Source organism: Phyllobates terribilis, unplaced genomic scaffold, assembly GCF_046119375.1.
Source record: "Phyllobates terribilis strain yellow unplaced genomic scaffold, ASM4611937v1 Scaffold_1__5_contigs__length_1240528914, whole genome shotgun sequence".
Lineage (NCBI taxonomy): Eukaryota > Metazoa > Chordata > Amphibia > Anura > Dendrobatidae > Phyllobates > Phyllobates terribilis.
Genome location: NW_027362761.1, coordinates 756,555,359 through 756,572,377, shown reverse-complemented (window position 1 = coordinate 756,572,377; position 17,019 = coordinate 756,555,359). Strand labels below are relative to the sequence as shown.

Sequence of the window (17,019 nt, the reverse complement as noted above, 5' to 3'; positions counted from 1 at the left end):
GCATGAAAACACTATTATTTTTTTAAATAAATCCTTTACACTAAATGACAAGTACAGTAAGCAACACTATCACTGTACTTATTATATATGTGACTGACATGTTTCTATCTATCTAATCTATGTGTGAAGCTCTATTCTTTCTGTTCTAAATTGTCGGGTACAGATGCTGAATTGCCGGCCGGCTTTTTTAAAGAGACGGTGCATGAAAACACTAATATTTTTTTTAATAAATCCTTTACACTAAATGACAAGTGCAGTAACCAACACTGTCACTGTGCTTCTTATATGTGTGACTGACATGTTTCTATCTATCTAATCTATGTGTGATGCTCTATTCCTTCTTGTCTAAATTGTCGGGTACCGGTGTATGCCGCTGCTGAATTTGCCGGCCGGCTTTTTTAAAGAGAGTGTCTTCTGAGCAGTTTGTCAGCTTTTGGACACCTTTGCAGGTGTTTTCTATGTGTTTCTATGTGTTTTTGTTTGCCTGCCATTGGTTTTAACGGTGTTCGACGGTGTTCTAAGGTGTTCGACGAACAGTTCGACGAACAGTTCCTCGAACATCCCGGTGTTCGACGAACCGAACCGAACCCGAACACTACGGGGGTGGCTCAACACTACATTTATTCTAGAAAGTGCCAAGTGAACTGCTGCAATTTGTAGCATTATAAGTCATTAAAGAAGCTCTTTTATGAAAGTTTTATGCCCAAAACCTGTGTAAATGTATATGTAATGTAGTATATTTTAGTTTAATTAGCTGCCCATTGAATATACAGTATATGCTAATAAATGAGTAACATAACCAAATTATAAATATGAGCTATCTTCAGTCTACTTGTAGACTTCAGTTTATTAAAGAGGATGTCTTCTCTGCACGAATCGATTTCGAAGTTATAGGGGATAACTTTGAAACTTGGCACAAAACCTTTAATTTCTCAAGTAAAATCATAGGAATGCGGGGGTGCAAATGGAGCAGCTCTAGAGCTTGAGAGGGTCCCTCTGCAGCCCGATGGCTCAGTGGTTAGCACGGCAGCCTTGCAGCGCTGGAGTCCTGGGTTCACATCCCACCAAGGACAACATCTGCAAGGAGTTTGTATGTTCTCCCCGTGTTTGTGTCGGTTTCCTCTGGGTTCTCCAGTTTCCTCCCACATTCCAAAGACATACTGATAGGGAATGTAGATTGTGAGCCCCAATGGGGACAGTGCCCATAATGTCTGTAAATTGTCTGAATTGTAAAGCGCTGCGGAATATGCTGGTGCTATAAAAATAAAAAGATTATTATATAGAAAGACGCAAATTTTGTAAATTGTATATGCTAGTAACCTCAGAAAGGCCAACTATTTTCTTCAGTGTAACATTTTAACTATTTTACTTTATGCAGAAGGAGCATATTTTCTAACACATGGCTTATCTACCAAGAAAACATTACCCGTAATACTGTTTCTTAGAAATCTTCCAGTCCACCCACTCTGTTGAATCAGATATAACCGCCTCTCAGTAGTCCTATATAAGACAGTATCATTTTATCTGCTGGTCACTCCCTAATCTCATGGTTGGTGCTTCACAATCTATGCTGGACCAGCAATGGCTCCTGATGTCTGTCTTTCACTGCCCAGAAACAACTCCTTTCCACCCAGGAAAATCAGACAAGGTCTGGTAACTCAGGAAATTCGTAATCTCTAGTCTCGTCCTAAATCCCACTGATAGTCTCACAGTGTCTCTATTGGACCAGGCTGCATTCCTCCAAAAAAGTTCCGTGTTATTGTGTCTTTCTTTGCTGCCCACTGGCACAGTCCGCGATGGCAGTGATCACACATTGTACAGGGTTCCCAGACCTCTCCTGTGGTCTGGGTACATACTGTTCTGATACCAACTCTGACTCTTTAATAATGCTCCCTAGTCTCCCTGTTTAGCAATCTTTTTCAGGGCTCAGTGCCACCAAACTCACAACTACTCTAGTGCTTGACACTTTCTCCTAGAGCAGTGTTTCCCAAACTCCAGTCCTTATGGCCCCCAACACATCATGTTTTCAGGATTTCCTTAGTATTGCACAGGTAATTAAATTATTATTAAGGCATCAGGAACTGCCACAGCTTCTCTCACCTGTGCAATACTAAAGAAATCCAGAAAACATGATGTGTTGAGGGGGCCATGAGGACTGGGTTTGGGAAACGCTGTCCTAGAACATTAGCAGGGTTTGATGCCACCGCCATGTACACCAGCTCTTTACACATGAGAACTAAAAGGTGTTCTAAAATCTGTACAAAACACATATCATAACAATTTAAGGTAATACATACACAATTTAACACAATTACGTTCCATTTGATTGGATGTGGTGATCAGCTGGATAATTCTTTTTATATAGAAGCGTTTCAGAAAGCGAGCAGGGGCCGACATGTATTCCTTTATGGCTAACTTATCCCATATGCTGAAAAAAATACTTTTGCTATATTTTGTCCTCTGAGTTATTTTCATTCTCTAAACAATGATAGTAATACCATGTTGCTACATTCTTACATAAATAGCGAGTTACTATGGCTGTATGTGGCAAAACTCTCTAGAACACCTACTGAAAGTGTTGCGTGCTAGGGTATGAATTTTGACAGCCTAAAGTTTTTTGCTCTCGAGTCATGACTATTATTTTTTTTATGTTGCTTATTTAAGAGGCTTGTTAGCATATATAGAGTAGTTTGAAAAATAACATAACCATGACGGCCTTGCACACCTTAATACCGATTTTTTTTTATTGTTCATTTGCTTGCTGTATGTAATATGAAATACAAATTACAATAGAAGGTGGTAGCACTGGCGCTCAGTCTAAAAACTCCTTTTCAAAAAACTCATTTTTCAGAACGATCCCCTGCTGCTTATTGGCTTGGATTCAACCTCCACTCGTTGCTTAAAGAAGGAACTAAAAATAAATTAAATATAACCATTTAGCGCTGGAGGTAGATGGCACATAAGGATCACAGAAACCTGATGTGCGGTATATTCCTGTGCCGCTATTTTCATTAGCTAGGCTGTCAGTATTTTTATATCAAAATCATAATGAATTTATACTGATCAATGGATTAATAACTTCCCCATATTACTGGTAGAAAATAATCTCCATTTCTCTCACTTCTCATTACATCTCACTCTATAGCCGGGTCATTGTAATAGGCAGAAGAGAGGGAAACTATGTTCCCGTATTTTTGGCTATATGTATATGTATTTCAATGAACAAAAAAAGTCAATAGTAGTATGTCCCGATGTACATTGTCTGCACCAATTATTTATTTTAGTGCATAGGCTTCACACGCACATGTCAATGTGCTGAGAGGAGTATTAGTTCCTTCTCCCTCTCCCTGGCTTCCGTGTGCTGTGGATTCATAGTATTCATTTACATTGGCTTGCAAAAATATTCACCCTCCTTGGCTTTTTACCAATTTTGTTACATTACAATCTGTGTTGAAATATTTTTGTAATTAGATTTGTGTGTGATGTATCAGCACTAAATAGGATAAGTTGGTGAAGTAAGAAAAATATAGGCATAATTTAAATTTATGGGATCAAATAACTAAAAATTGGCAAGTGCTTATTTATTCAACCCTTTTGCTATGAAGCCCCTAAAAATATCTGGTGCAAGCAATTACCTTCATAAGTTACATGCTTAGTGAAAGGAAGTCCACCTGTGTGCGATCTAAGTGTCACATGGTCTGTCAGTATATACACACCTTTTCTGAAAGGCCACAGAGGCTGCAACACCATTAAGCAAGAGGCTCCACCAACCAAACCACATCATGAAGACCAAGGAGATCTCCAAACAAGTCAGGGACAAAGTTGTTGAGAAATACAAGTCAGGGTTAGGTTATAAAAAAAAATATCCCAATCTCTGATGTTCCACAGGAGCACCATCAAATCCATTATCATCAAATGGAAAGAATATGGTACCACAACAAACCTGCCAAGAGAGGGCTGCCCACCAAACCTCTCAGCCAGGGCAAGGGCGGAATTAATCAGAGAAGCACAGAGACCAAAAGTAACCCTGAATGAGCTGCAGAGTTCCCAAACAGAGACTGGAGTATCTCTCCATACGACCACAATAAACTGTACACTCCACAAAGGTGGCCTTTATGGAAGAGTGGGCAGAAAAACCCTTAACTTACACACAATAATTGTAAGGCTCATTTTGAGTTTGCCAATTGTCTCTTCAGAGACAATTTTGAGTTTGCCAAAAGACATGTGGGAGACTCCCCAAATGTATGGAGGAAGGTGCTGTGGTCAGATGAGACCAAAATGTAACTTTTTAGTCACCAAGGTAAACGCTATATCTGGCGCCAAAACCAACACAGCTCATCACCCCAAGAACAGCGTCCTCACAGTGAAACATGGTGGCGGCAGCATCATGCTGTGGGGATGTTTTTCGGCAGTAGGGACAGGGAAAATGGTCCAACCCGAGGGAAAGATGGATCGTACGAAATACAGGGATATTCTTGAGCAACACCTGTTTCAGTTCGTCAGTGATTTGAGACTGAGATGGAGGTTCACTTTCCAAAAAGACAATGATCCAAAGCATACTGCTAAAGCAACACTCGAGTGGTTTAAGGGGAAATGTGTAAATGTTTTGGAGTGGCTTAGCCAAAGTCCAGACCTTAATCCAATTGAGAATCTGTGGTCAGACTTGCAGTTTTGCCTTGAGGAATGGGCAAAAATCCTAGGGGCAAGATGTGGAAAGCTGATAGAGACTTATCCAAAGCACCTTCCAGCTGTAATTGCTGCAAAAGGAGAATCTACAAAGTACTGACTTTAGGGGGGTGAATAGTTATGAACACTGAAATTTTCAGTTATTTTGTCCTATTTGTTGTTTGCTTCACAATAAAAAGAAAACCAAATGTTCACAGTTGTAGGCATGTTCTTTACATGAACTGATGCAAACCCTAAAAAACAGTGAAATTCCAGGTTGTGAGGTAGCAAAACACTTAAAAGAGCCAAGGGGGTGAATACTTTCACAAGCCACTGTACAATGTTCTATAGTTTTGCTGCTGTTATTGTCTGTAAGTCCTTTATCTAGTTGAGTGCTTCCCTGAATTGTTACAAATCCATCAGAGATTTTTCTGCTATTGACAGTTCTCTGCTTCACTTTTCCTTCTTTCAGTGTTAGAGGTAGCAGTTGAGTGCAGGAGGAGTTGTACACAGTTCTGCAATGGAGAGAGGAGAGAGTATCTTGGAGTGAACAGAAAGAAGGTTATAGACAAGGAGGAAGGTTGTGAAGAGGAAAGTATAATCTCATGAGGAGTGGTCAACATCTGTGTTGTTAAAGAATTAGTGGCATGTATAACCACAAAGAGTCCCTTAACTTGTGAGAGATTTAGCACTGATACATGAAAGCAAGTGAAGACAACAGCACCCTGGATATGCAGAGCTTATCTCCTGCCTATATTACAGGGAGAGACACTCCTACAAGAGAAAAATCTGAAACTTGGATCAGCATCTGAAACTGCATATGAGTGAGACTGGAAATGAATGAAGGAATAAATATTGCAGCCCAAAACAGGGCAATTTTATTAACCACTAACATATGTAAAAATCATTTTTTCCATATCAAAGGTGTCATTAGTCTTTAAGAACTGTATGTAGAATAATGGAAAGGGAAAAAATGGCTTTAAGCCACATTCTCCCAGCACATATTTGTGGTGGTTTTTAAGCTGCATGGTTTTACTGCAGCAGCTCCATTTTCAACATGCATTCTTCCTTACGTCACATTATTTCAATGTGTAGTCTTCAGCTGTTTTAGTACATGAAGTTGCAGCATCTTCTGGTATGAACAGGCTCTTTATCATCTATGTTAATTAGTAGAAAAGATTCCAGCATGGACAACCACATTCATTTTTTCTGTATGTCTAAGAGCTTATTCAGACGTACGATTTTCTAGTACAAGTGTTTTTCACGGATCGCATTCATACCTGCGATAGTCTATGGAGCCATTCACATGTCTGCAGAAAATCGCGGAGTCTTCAAATTTTGATTCAAGGGTCGAATGAAAATCGTCAATGCAAGTTAATGGGTCCGTGAAAAAAATCAGACCATATTCACATGACATCCGATTTTTACGGACTGGCAGAATGGAGAAGGTGGAAAAACTTTTTTTTTCCCTCCATGTCCGAGAAAAACTGATGCCACTCTGATCCAAGTCTGTTCAGAATAATCGGCCCGTTTTTCTCGGATGTGGAGAAATTGGTGGTGTGAACCTGCCCTAATAGTGACACAGTTCATAAAATTCATGTTATCTTTCTTTGAACTCAAGCCCATTTAATACAAAAGATGGGCTTGTCTGCACAGCACAGGTCCTGATCATTACTAAAATACCATATTACGCCTCGGCATTCTGTTCAGCTGAACCATTTGAATAGACGTTCAAGGTGTGTGCAACCATATAACTACAGTTATGGTAGATTTGTTTTTCCCAAGTTTCTTACTTTTGCTAGACTTTACTCAAGTGTTAAGAAGTTCCAGAATAACGTGTCCTGCTATTAGCACAGAAAGCGTTTCTATAGTCCAGTCTAGTCAATACCTCACTAGTTTTCCACTTATATAGATAAAAGAATAAAACACATTTCAAGATAAAGGGCCGACTATTTAGTCTGCATATAGAGAAACTACTTCCAGGCTAAGAAGTTAGTGATTTCTACCGATATCCAAGAAATACAAATTAGCTAAATCCCTCCTGCTTTGCTTTCTAGCATTCCTGATAGTACATGGGGGAGCGTTTTCTCTGAATTCTGCCTAAGGCACGCTTTCTGTTTCCTGGAGGCTTCTATTGCCCAATGCCAAAAGAAATATTCATTTAATTAGTGCAGCCTGGAGATTGGGCTGAGACTCCGAGACTAAAATCGTGTTTCAATAAACAAGATTTAATTTAAAGCCTTGAGATACTGTAAAAAAAAAAAAAAAAGCAGTTTGTTCTCAGGGGAAGAAAGTGTCTGAAAATAAACTTTTTGCAGATTTCGGCAACTATATTTCCAAAAAATATTCATTTTTAAGCAGAATATAAATCAGTGGTTTTCTGTTTCCACATTAATCCATTTTCGCTGGGAACTGAAAGCTGGAATTTTTTAAAGGGAAAATTTTATGCCCAATAAAAGCAAAACGTAGATTCTCATTGATATGATTACCGGTATATAGTGAACCCTTAATGTCTCCTTAAATAAGGCAATCTATGCATACTCTAATCCTGTCAAATGAATATTTTAGGTAGCCTACCAGCAGTTCTGGTTACCCCACGAGGGGACTACCATGGTCACCATCTGTGTTGCTAAAAAATTAGTGGCATGCATTGCTCATGGATTGACATTTTAATGGGTGTGGTAGTTTACTACCACACCCATTAAAATGTTAATCCATAAGCAATGGATTGACCATAATCCATTGACCATAATTCATTGACCATTGACCATAATCCATAAGCAAAGGGTCCCTCAACTTGTGAGACATTCACTTGTGATCTCAGGCTCTACGGCACAGTTTCATTTAATGGCAATGACACCAGGTTTTTGCCATCTAATCTGAAAGCAGCATAATCTAGATACAAAAACCCTGATTTCAGCGATGTATTACTTACTGGGTTGTCTGCTCTAACTCAAACAGCTTTTTAGTCGCAGACCTGTGTTATTTTTGTAAAATCACTGTTTTATCAGCAGGAGATTTTCACTACAGGACTAGTAACTCTGCTGCCATGTAATCCTCCATATTCATGAGCTCTGTTACACTCTGCCTTCACTACTGATTGGCAGCTTTCTGCCTATGCAGCGTACACACATAACTGCCAATCAGTTGTGTGGGTTGGATTATACAGAGCTCAGCATTCAGAGATCTGGTAGATTTTCAGCAGATAAAACAGTGATTTTATCAAAATGATGGCAAGCAGCTCAGTAAGTGACACATCACTAGAAACATCCTGCTGCTCACATATGGGCTGGCTAAAACCAAATGACAGATTCTCTTTCAGTTTCTGCTGAGCCGTCCATCATTTTAACAGCAAAACAGCACTGCATGCATTTGTGTTTATTCAATGAAATGTAACAGAATCTGCAGTAGAGAGGCTGGACCAGAGCCTTGATTGTAGATGTGAATATGACGCGCCCCCTGGGCCAGTGCTGTGGTGCGGCGCACGTGTGCGCGGGGGAATACCCGGAGCCGGATCCGATGGGGGTAGTAGCCTCCGAGTGGCGGGGACCCGGTCCGTGCCCAGGGTGGTCAAACTAAGTGTGTGGCAGTCTTTGTAGATGTTGTTTAAGTGTCGACTACGCCACCCGTTGATTTGCGGTCGCAAGGCCGCCGCTGCAGAACAGTCCGCTGAGGCCGGTGGTATGTGTGCAGCAATGGTGGTATAACCCCCAACGGGAGAGGTATGGCCTCAGGGCAGCTGGTGCGGGTGAAGGGAGTGATAGAAAGGGCGTCCCGGTACCTTTAGTGCTGGTAGTGCGATGGAACACAGAGACTGATTGCAGTTTTCAATGCTTTACTCACAGATGTTATCAGTGTCAGTCCTGCAGGTGATGACGACCCGAGCCGTGCTGCGTCCACCAGGTACGGGGCTCGACCAACCCCCAGGCAGTTCCAGAGTGTGACCTTGAACTCCTTTCTCCGTTCCTTTCTCTGGCCGTCCCCACTAGGGACCCACCCATGTCCAGCTTCCTCGGGCCTTCTGGTGGCGAAACCTATCTCCGGTTTCCCTGACCCTATGTGGCGTGCCTTCGTGGTGAGTGTAGTGAGTGGTCGCGCCAAGACGTGGCCACGACCTCCGGTTCCTGGCTGAGGATAAGTGGCCTCCACCAGTTCGGGATCCGGTACCCTGATCTGCCAACCCTTCACCCGCTGACTCCTAGCGTGTTCGGGTTCCCTCTTCCTTCATGTCTCTGGGCCTTTCTCCAGGTTCCATTCCTTCCTTGTTCCTTGTTCCTTTCCTCTTGTCTTTCTCTCTCTTGCTCCCTTCAGGAGCAGCACCCAGACAGGGCTGCTGCTCCCTGTCACTACTCTTCTCCTCTTTTTCTGTCTGACTGAACTCACTCCTAAGATGGTGCCCACCTTTTATACTCCCTCTGACACCCGAGCCCAGGTGACTAGCACCCAATGGGCTCCTTCCTATGCCCAGAGTCCCTCCCCTCTCTGCTCCTGCACCACTGGGATATTCCTCCCCCCCTCCCACTCCAGCCGGGGACAGACGCTGTCGTACCTGCACATCTATCTGGTGGGAGTACCGTTGATCTGTCCCCCGGAAATGGGATGTATGTGGTGCATGCAGCAAACTGAGTTCTAGTCCACACTCCATCCTTACCCGGGAGTGGAATACCACACCTCTGGTTCGAGGTGCAATACCCCTGTAGCAGCCGAGCCCTCGGGGTGCTACATTCCCCCCTGGTAAACCACAGCACGTCCTCGGGCTGAAATAGAGTAAAAACAATTTTTAAAGTGTACGTACACATAAAACACATCAACTTTCATCCATCCCTTTATGGGAGGTTTTCTCAACAGCTGGCTAATGCCACCGGAACTCTTTTACAAAAACACTATGTAAAACTTTGGCATCATATCAAATTTCACATTAAGGCATTCTCAAATAAAACATTCTTGAATTCTCGGGTTCTTGGGATCTTGGGATCTGGCCGCTCTCAGTCTTAGGCCAGGTAGAGGGAAGGGATGACCGCTCTCAGTCCTCGGTCAGGTTAGGGATTAGGGCAAAAATAGGCAACAGTTCTCTTTCTGTCCCAACGGGGACCACACTCTTAGTGGAAACAGTACCACAACAGTCCTTATACCCAGTCGGGTAACTATTTACATCTCCTCTTTTACCGTTTACGATTAACGGTGTGCTCCACACGCTCCTTTCTCTTCCTCAGGTTCAGACCCGTCCGGGCCCTCTTTCTCCTCCTCCTCCTGGTACGATTGCTCCTCTTCTTCCTTGACCCGGTGGACATGAAGGGCGTACCACCCCTTCACTCCTTTATGCCTGGTATAGGCGACGGTATCTCCAGGCACCAGGTCCCATCCACTGTGCCCCTCCGGTAGGTGGGACTCTACGTCGCTCCTGTTTACAAACACCTGGCTTATGGTCTTCGGGTCTTGGATGATGCCCCAGCCACATGCCATGTGAAACTTAACAACAGTCCCGGTGACTCGGGGACCGTGAGCTGTACGGGGGGGGTCCTGGCGGGTCCTTGTCTTCTGCTCCACGTTTTTAATGTGGAGCCACTCCTCCTTCACTTTCCTCTCTCTCCGCTCCCGCTCAAACGTTGCCAGTTGTTGGCGGCAGGTCTCATAGCGCCGGGCGGCGCCCGCCCGGGTCTCCTGAGTGAACCCCATCAGGTCTTCTCCAGTGGGGTCCCCTTCGAATTGGGCGTCCTCCAGCGGGGTGAAGAGAGGTCCACGGGCTCCGGAGCTGGGATTAGCGGTTCATCTGGGGCCCTTGCTCCTACGGGATGACTCTTCCTGGAGCGGGGGTTGGTGTACTCAGGCGGCCAGACGAATGGTGTCCCATCCGGGCAGGTGTGCTGCTCATACAGGTCTTTCCCCAATGATGGCACGACTGGGGGCCCCGGCTGGGGTGCAGCGCCCGCGGGCACTCGGCCTTTTAACCAGGCCGGTGACTTTCTGATCGTGCCCGGTGTTGGGGAGCACGGTTTAGGGCGAGGCTCCGCTGCAGAGCTTGCTGCTGGAGGGCTGACTACTGGTGGTGGAGGTACGGTGGGCGGTGCGGCACCCAGAGCTTCGGGTCCCGCGGCGGGAGGTAGGGGCAGGTCCGCGGCCTCAGGGCCCGGAGTAACGGCGTTCCCCTTACTTGTCGTTGCGGCCTCCCCCGCGGCGTCGTCCCCGGCCTCCGGTCCGCTTCTGCTGCCTCTCGGGATCGACGCGGTGCTGGATGGTGGCTGCACCTCCGGTTGGCAGGTCAGCGTGCGCCGGGTCAACTCCTCCTTCCACCCGGCGAGCACGTCTCGTTGCGCCCAGATCATCCTCCTGTTCAGCTCTTCCAGTGCGGCCTGCGCGTACTCCGGTTCTTCCTTCTGGAGCACCGCTAGCAGCTCTGCAATCTGGTATGGCGGCTGTGGCGGTGAAGCTCTCTTCCGTATCCGACATCCTCCTCCCCCCTAGTGGACCGTGGCCTACCTTGCGATGATCCTCTTCCGTAGGCCGCGGCTCCGCAGTGGATCGTCAGGGTTGAGGACCTTCCGTCGCGCTCCTGTGACGTCGGCGTCACTGGGCTCCTTCCAGGACCTTACGCAACGTCCGGACGTGAGGCGGGGCTTCAGTTCTCGCGGGCTTTCGGAGTCCACACCCCTCTTCTTCCCGCGCGGCGTCCTCAAGATGGCGCCCAATGGCGGGAAAACTCCACGGATGGCGGGAAGAAGGCAGAAGATGGCGTCGGATGGCGGGAATCGGCTCCGGATGGCGGGAAACGACTCCGGACGGCGGGAAACTTCACCACAGGTAAGTAAAAAGTCTCTTTTTCAGGCACGCAGTACCCGGTGGTTACGGGCACGAGATCCTGCCGACTACGCCAAAGTTGACGCGCCCCCTGGGCCAGTGCTGTGGTGCGGCGCACGTGTGCGCGGGGGAATACCCGGAGCCGGATCCGATGGGGGTAGTAGTCTCCGAGTGGCGGGGACCCGGTCCGTGCCCAGGGTGGTCAAACTAAGTGTGTGGCAGTCTTTGTAGATGTTGTTTAAGTGTCGACTACGCCACCCGTTGATTTGCGGTCGCAAGGCCGCCGCTGCAGAACAGTCCGCTGAGGCCGGTGGTATGTGTGCAGCAATGGTGGTATAACCCCCAACGGGAGAGGTATGGCCTCAGGGCAGCTGGTGCGGGTGAAGGGAGTGATAGAAAGGGCGTCCCGGTACCTTTAGTGCTGGTAGTGCGATGGAACACAGAGACTGATTGCAGTTTTCAATGCTTTACTCACAGATGTTATCAGTGTCAGTCCTGCAGGTGATGACGACCCGAGCCGTGCTGCGTCCACCAGGTACGGGGCTCGACCAACCCCCAGGCAGTTCCAGAGTGTGACCTTGAACTCCTTTCTCCGTTCCTTTCTCTGGCCGTCCCCACTAGGGACCCACCCATGTCCAGCTTCCTCGGGCCTTCTGGTGGCGAAACCTATCTCCGGTTTCCCTGACCCTATGTGGCGTGCCTTCGTGGTGAGTGTAGTGAGTGGTCGCGCCAAGACGTGACCACGACCTCCGGTTCCTGGCTGAGGATAAGTGGCCTCCACCAGTTCGGGATCCGGTACCCTGATCTGCCAACCCTTCACCCGCTGACTCCTAGCGTGTTCGGGTTCCCTCTTCCTTCATGTCTCTGGGCCTTTCTCCAGGTTCCATTCCTTCCTTGTTCCTTGTTCCTTTCCTCTTGTCTTTCTCTCTCTTGCTCCCTTCAGGAGCAGCACCCAGACAGGGCTGCTGCTCCCTGTCACTACTCTTCTCCTCTTTTTCTGTCTGACTGAACTCACTCCTAAGATGGTGCCCACCTTTTATACTCCCTCTGACACCCGAGCCCAGGTGACTAGCACCCAATGGGCTCCTTCCTATGCCCAGAGTCCCTCCCCTCTCTGCTCCTGCACCACTGGGATATTCCTTCCCCCCTCCCACTCCAGCCAGGGACAGACGCTGTCGTACCTGCACATCTATCTGGTGGGAGTACCGTTGATCTGTCCCCCGGAAATGGGATGTGTGTGGTGCATGCAGCAAACTGAGTTCTAGTCCACACTCCATCCTTACCCGGGAGTGGAATACCACACCTCTGGTTCGAGGTGCAATACCCCTGTAGCAGCCGAGCCCTCGGGGTGCTACAAATACATAGGTTAGTGTCAGGAGAGTGTATGAAAAATCGTCCCAATTTTCATACAGAAAGTGTAACATGGTGCGAGGTGGTAGCTGTGGGTGAAGTACTCATCTCTTTCGGCCTGGCATGGTAAATAAAAATAGGGGTCCTGGCTGGGTGTGCGAACTTGTTCTGTGGGTGTGATACACCCTTGCAGCCACAACCGATGTTGCTGGTTGGCCAGGACCAGATGTTTGACAATGCAATTAATTCAATGAGGGAGACCACCAGTTCAAAATAAACCTTTTACTGAACATTAAGGGGGGGGTTGTATACAGTAGATAGCAGGTAAATATCTTCTCAAAAGTTTCCTTCATTATGCGTAAAAATTTCCTCACATAAACTCAATCCCTTTCTCTTCTCTCTTTTACTTGTTCTTTGTCTTCACTTTTCCTCACTACTTCACCACAACCCAGCTCGACACTACAGTTCAGCTAGCAAAATTCCTTTACTCAACCCACAGTTCTGCGTCTTCTTTCCCCTCTGGGGAACTATGGTGCCAGTATGTCCAGTACTTATTTTCTCTTCTACTGACGCTCTGAAACTCCTGCCAGGGGCATGCTTTTCATCTCACGTACTTTGTACTGTATAAGCCTGGTACCTTTAGGAGTTATAAACTCTCAGCCGGACTCCTCGGCGTTCTCTTCCAAGACCCGTCTTCGATAAATTACTATGTCTCTCAGTCACTCTTCCTCGTTTTTGCTCCAGATCATGCTATCTCTTTCTCCTAATCTCCTCTCACTACTAGGGACACCCATGAAATGCGGCACTTCTCACACCAGACCTTACATCTGTTCTTTCTGCACTACCGGCCCTTTCTCACGTTCTGACAGGAAATTGTCACTTTTCCTTCTGGTTAGCATCTCCCACTCTGGGCTAGTCTCAACTATCAACTCTTACTATCCCTACTGTCAGTAATTCACAATACTAATATCATTAACACAAGTCACAATTCACTTTATACATCACAGTTCACATTACAATAGCACTTGTTTCTTCATGGGGTAACGTGGACAATATGTCCATCTCCTTACAAAAGCACAGCTGATTTTTATCTGTATTGTCATCCATATTTCATCCATGGCCCATTTTTTACGTACATGTGACATCCGTGTACCATCAGTATTTATACCTCAACAGTTTAAAATGTACATGATCAAATACAGTCTCCTAGGTTAATAACAGCAACATATCCATAAAATTGGATGCTATATCGATGATCTATATGGGGTCTGATTTTATTTTTTGCCCATTCATAGACTTAAATGACTTGCCACTTTTGAAATATGGAGGAGAATAGTGCATGCAGCTTTTTTCACCCAAACACTCGGTTCGTGGGAAAAATATGTCGCTTGTACAAACCTATTGAATGATATTGGTCACTGTATTGTCTGATTTTTACATGCACAGCACACGTCTGTATAATAAGCTTGTGTGAACAAGCCCTTAGAGCTTTAATATGAATTGCAAAAACTAGTTTTTGGTGAAGCAACAGTGGTATACATCCAGGACTTCTAAAAAACACTATATACTGGCACATTTATAATATATGCATACATGTTAATTTTTCTCGACTAATGGAGATCAGTGAATGATGACACCTTAAAGGGAAACTGTCATTTAATACACGCTACCCGATCCACAGGCAGAATGTATCAGACATTGGCTGTATGATTTCAGCCACATATGTATAACTCTGAAACATTATTTAATTGACGACAGGGACTGATCCGCACGAGAGATTAGTTGGACTAGATGTATCTAGATATATCAGCTGTCAGGTTCCCTTTAACTGGAAGACTTTTGGAACAGTTATTGTAAAATAGGGTTTAGTATTGTTTGTCATTAAAATGCGACTGGAAACCTGGGAACGTGGTACAAGCTTTCATATCTGGTGGCACCATCGTATAAAACAGGAGGAGATGAACTGATTAATTTATAGCTTTGTGGAAAACCATTCATTTTAACTTGATTTGTAGTTCATTTAAATATCTATTATTTCTATGCTTGTTTCTATATTGTTTCTGATGCAGTAATTGATGCAAAAGGAGCCCCGACCTAGTATTGAGTGCATTTACTGAACATACATTTCAGTAGGCCAACATTTCGGATTTTAAAAACATTTTTCAAGCTGTTGTTATAAAGTATTCTAATTTACTGAGATAATGACTTTTGTGTTTTCATTGGCTGTAAGCCATAATCCTCAACATTAACAGAAATAAACACTTGACATCTGGGTGTACATCATGGCAGGGCAGCGCATGCACAGTAGCCCACTGGACCAAAAGTCAGAGATTTCAATGAATAATGCACAAGTTATGCTGAATTTTTTCTCAGAAAACTATATAGAAATCTTCTCTTTCCTCTGGCTCTATAGATAGTGTTTGCAGATTCGACTGCATTTTCATGGTGAAAGGTTCCCCGTAATTTAAAAAAACCCATCCTAAATATGCAGATATATGTCAGAATGATTTCATATTTACTTCTGAACAGTGAAAATGACTGTTCAAAGCCCTTTCTAGAGGAGTCAAGATTCACCCCATAGACTAATTCTGAAACAGGTAAACCCCTTAGGCATCATTCAGATGTCCATGTACACGGATACACGGACTGGCCGTAGGTCTCCTGACCTGAGCTTGATTCATACTTAGACCATGATATACAGTGGTGGCCAAAAGTATTGGCACCCCTGCAATTCTGTCAGATAATACTCAGTTTCTTCCTGAAAATGATTGCAATCACAAATTCTTTGGTATTATTATCTTCATTTAATTTGTCTTCAATGAAAAAACACAAAAAGAATTGACCTAAAGCCAAATTGGATATAATTCCACACCAAACCTAAAAAAGGGGGTGGACGAAAGTATTGGCACTGTTTGAAAAATCATGTGATGCTTCTCTAATTCGTGTAATTAACAGCACCTGTAACTTACCTGTGGCACCTAACAGGTGTTGGCAATAACTAAATCACACTTGCAGCCAGTTAACATGGATTATAGTTGACTCAACCTCTGTCCTGTGTCCTTGTGTGTACCACATTGAGCATGGAGAAAAGAAATAAGACCAAAGAACTGTCTGAGGACTTGAGAAACCAAATTGTGAGGAAGCATGAGCAATCTCAAGGCTACAAGTCCATCTCCAAAGACCTGATTGTTCTTGTGTCTTCTGTATGCAGTGTCATCAAGAAGTTTAAAGCCCATGGCACTGTGGCTAACCTCCCTAGATGTGGACGGAAAAGAAAAATTGACGAGAGATTTCAACGCAAGATTGTGCGGATGGTGGATAAAGAACCTCGACTAACATCCAAACAAGTTCAAGCTGCCCTGCAGTCCCAGGGTACAGCAGTGTCAACCCGTACTATCCGTCGGCGTCTGAATGAAAAGGGACTGTATGGTAGGATACACAGGAAGACCCCACTTCTTACCCCGAGACATAAAAAAGCCAGGCTGGAGTTTGCCAAAACTTACTTGAGAAAGCCTAACATGTTTTGGAAGAATGTTCTCTGGTCAGATGAGACAAAAGTAGAGCTTTTTGGGAAAAAGCATCAACATAGAGTGTACAGGAAAAAAAAAAGAGGCATTCAAAGAAAAGAACACGGTCCCTACAGTTAAATATGACGGAGGTTCCCTGATGTTTTGGGGTTGCTTTGCTGCCTCTGGCACTGGACTGCTTGACCGTGTGCGTGGCATTATGAAGTCTGAAGACTACCAACAAATTTTGCAGCATAATGTAGGGCCCAGTGTGAGAAAGCTGGGTCTCCCTCAGAGGTCATGGGTCTTCCAGCAGGACAATGACCCAAAACACACTTCCAAAAGCACTATAAAATGGTTTGAGAGAAAGCACTGGAGACTTCTAAGGTGGCCAGCAATGAGTCCAGACCTGAATCCCATAGAACACCTGTGGAGAGATCTCAAAATGGCAGTTTGGAGAACGCACCCTTCAAATATCAGGGACCTGGAGCAGTTTGTCAAAGAAGAATGGTCTACAATTCCAGCAGAGCATTGTAAGAAACTCATTGATGGTTACCGGAAGCGGTTGTTCGCAGTTATTTTGGCTAAAGGTTGTGCAACCAAGTATTTAGCTGAGGGTGCCAATACTTTTGTCTAGCCCATTTTTGGAGTTTTGTGTGAAATGATCAATGATTTGATTTTTGCTTCATTCTCTTTTGTGTTT

General features: G+C 44.9%; 1 protein-coding gene across 1 annotated transcript in view; it reads right to left on the bottom strand.

Annotated features, from left to right (window-relative positions):
- LOC141149662 (fibrillin-2-like) overlaps positions 1-17,019 on the bottom strand; it is a 238,446-nt gene that overhangs the window by 151,300 nt on the left and 70,127 nt on the right. The gene's annotated exons all lie outside the window — the stretch shown is intronic.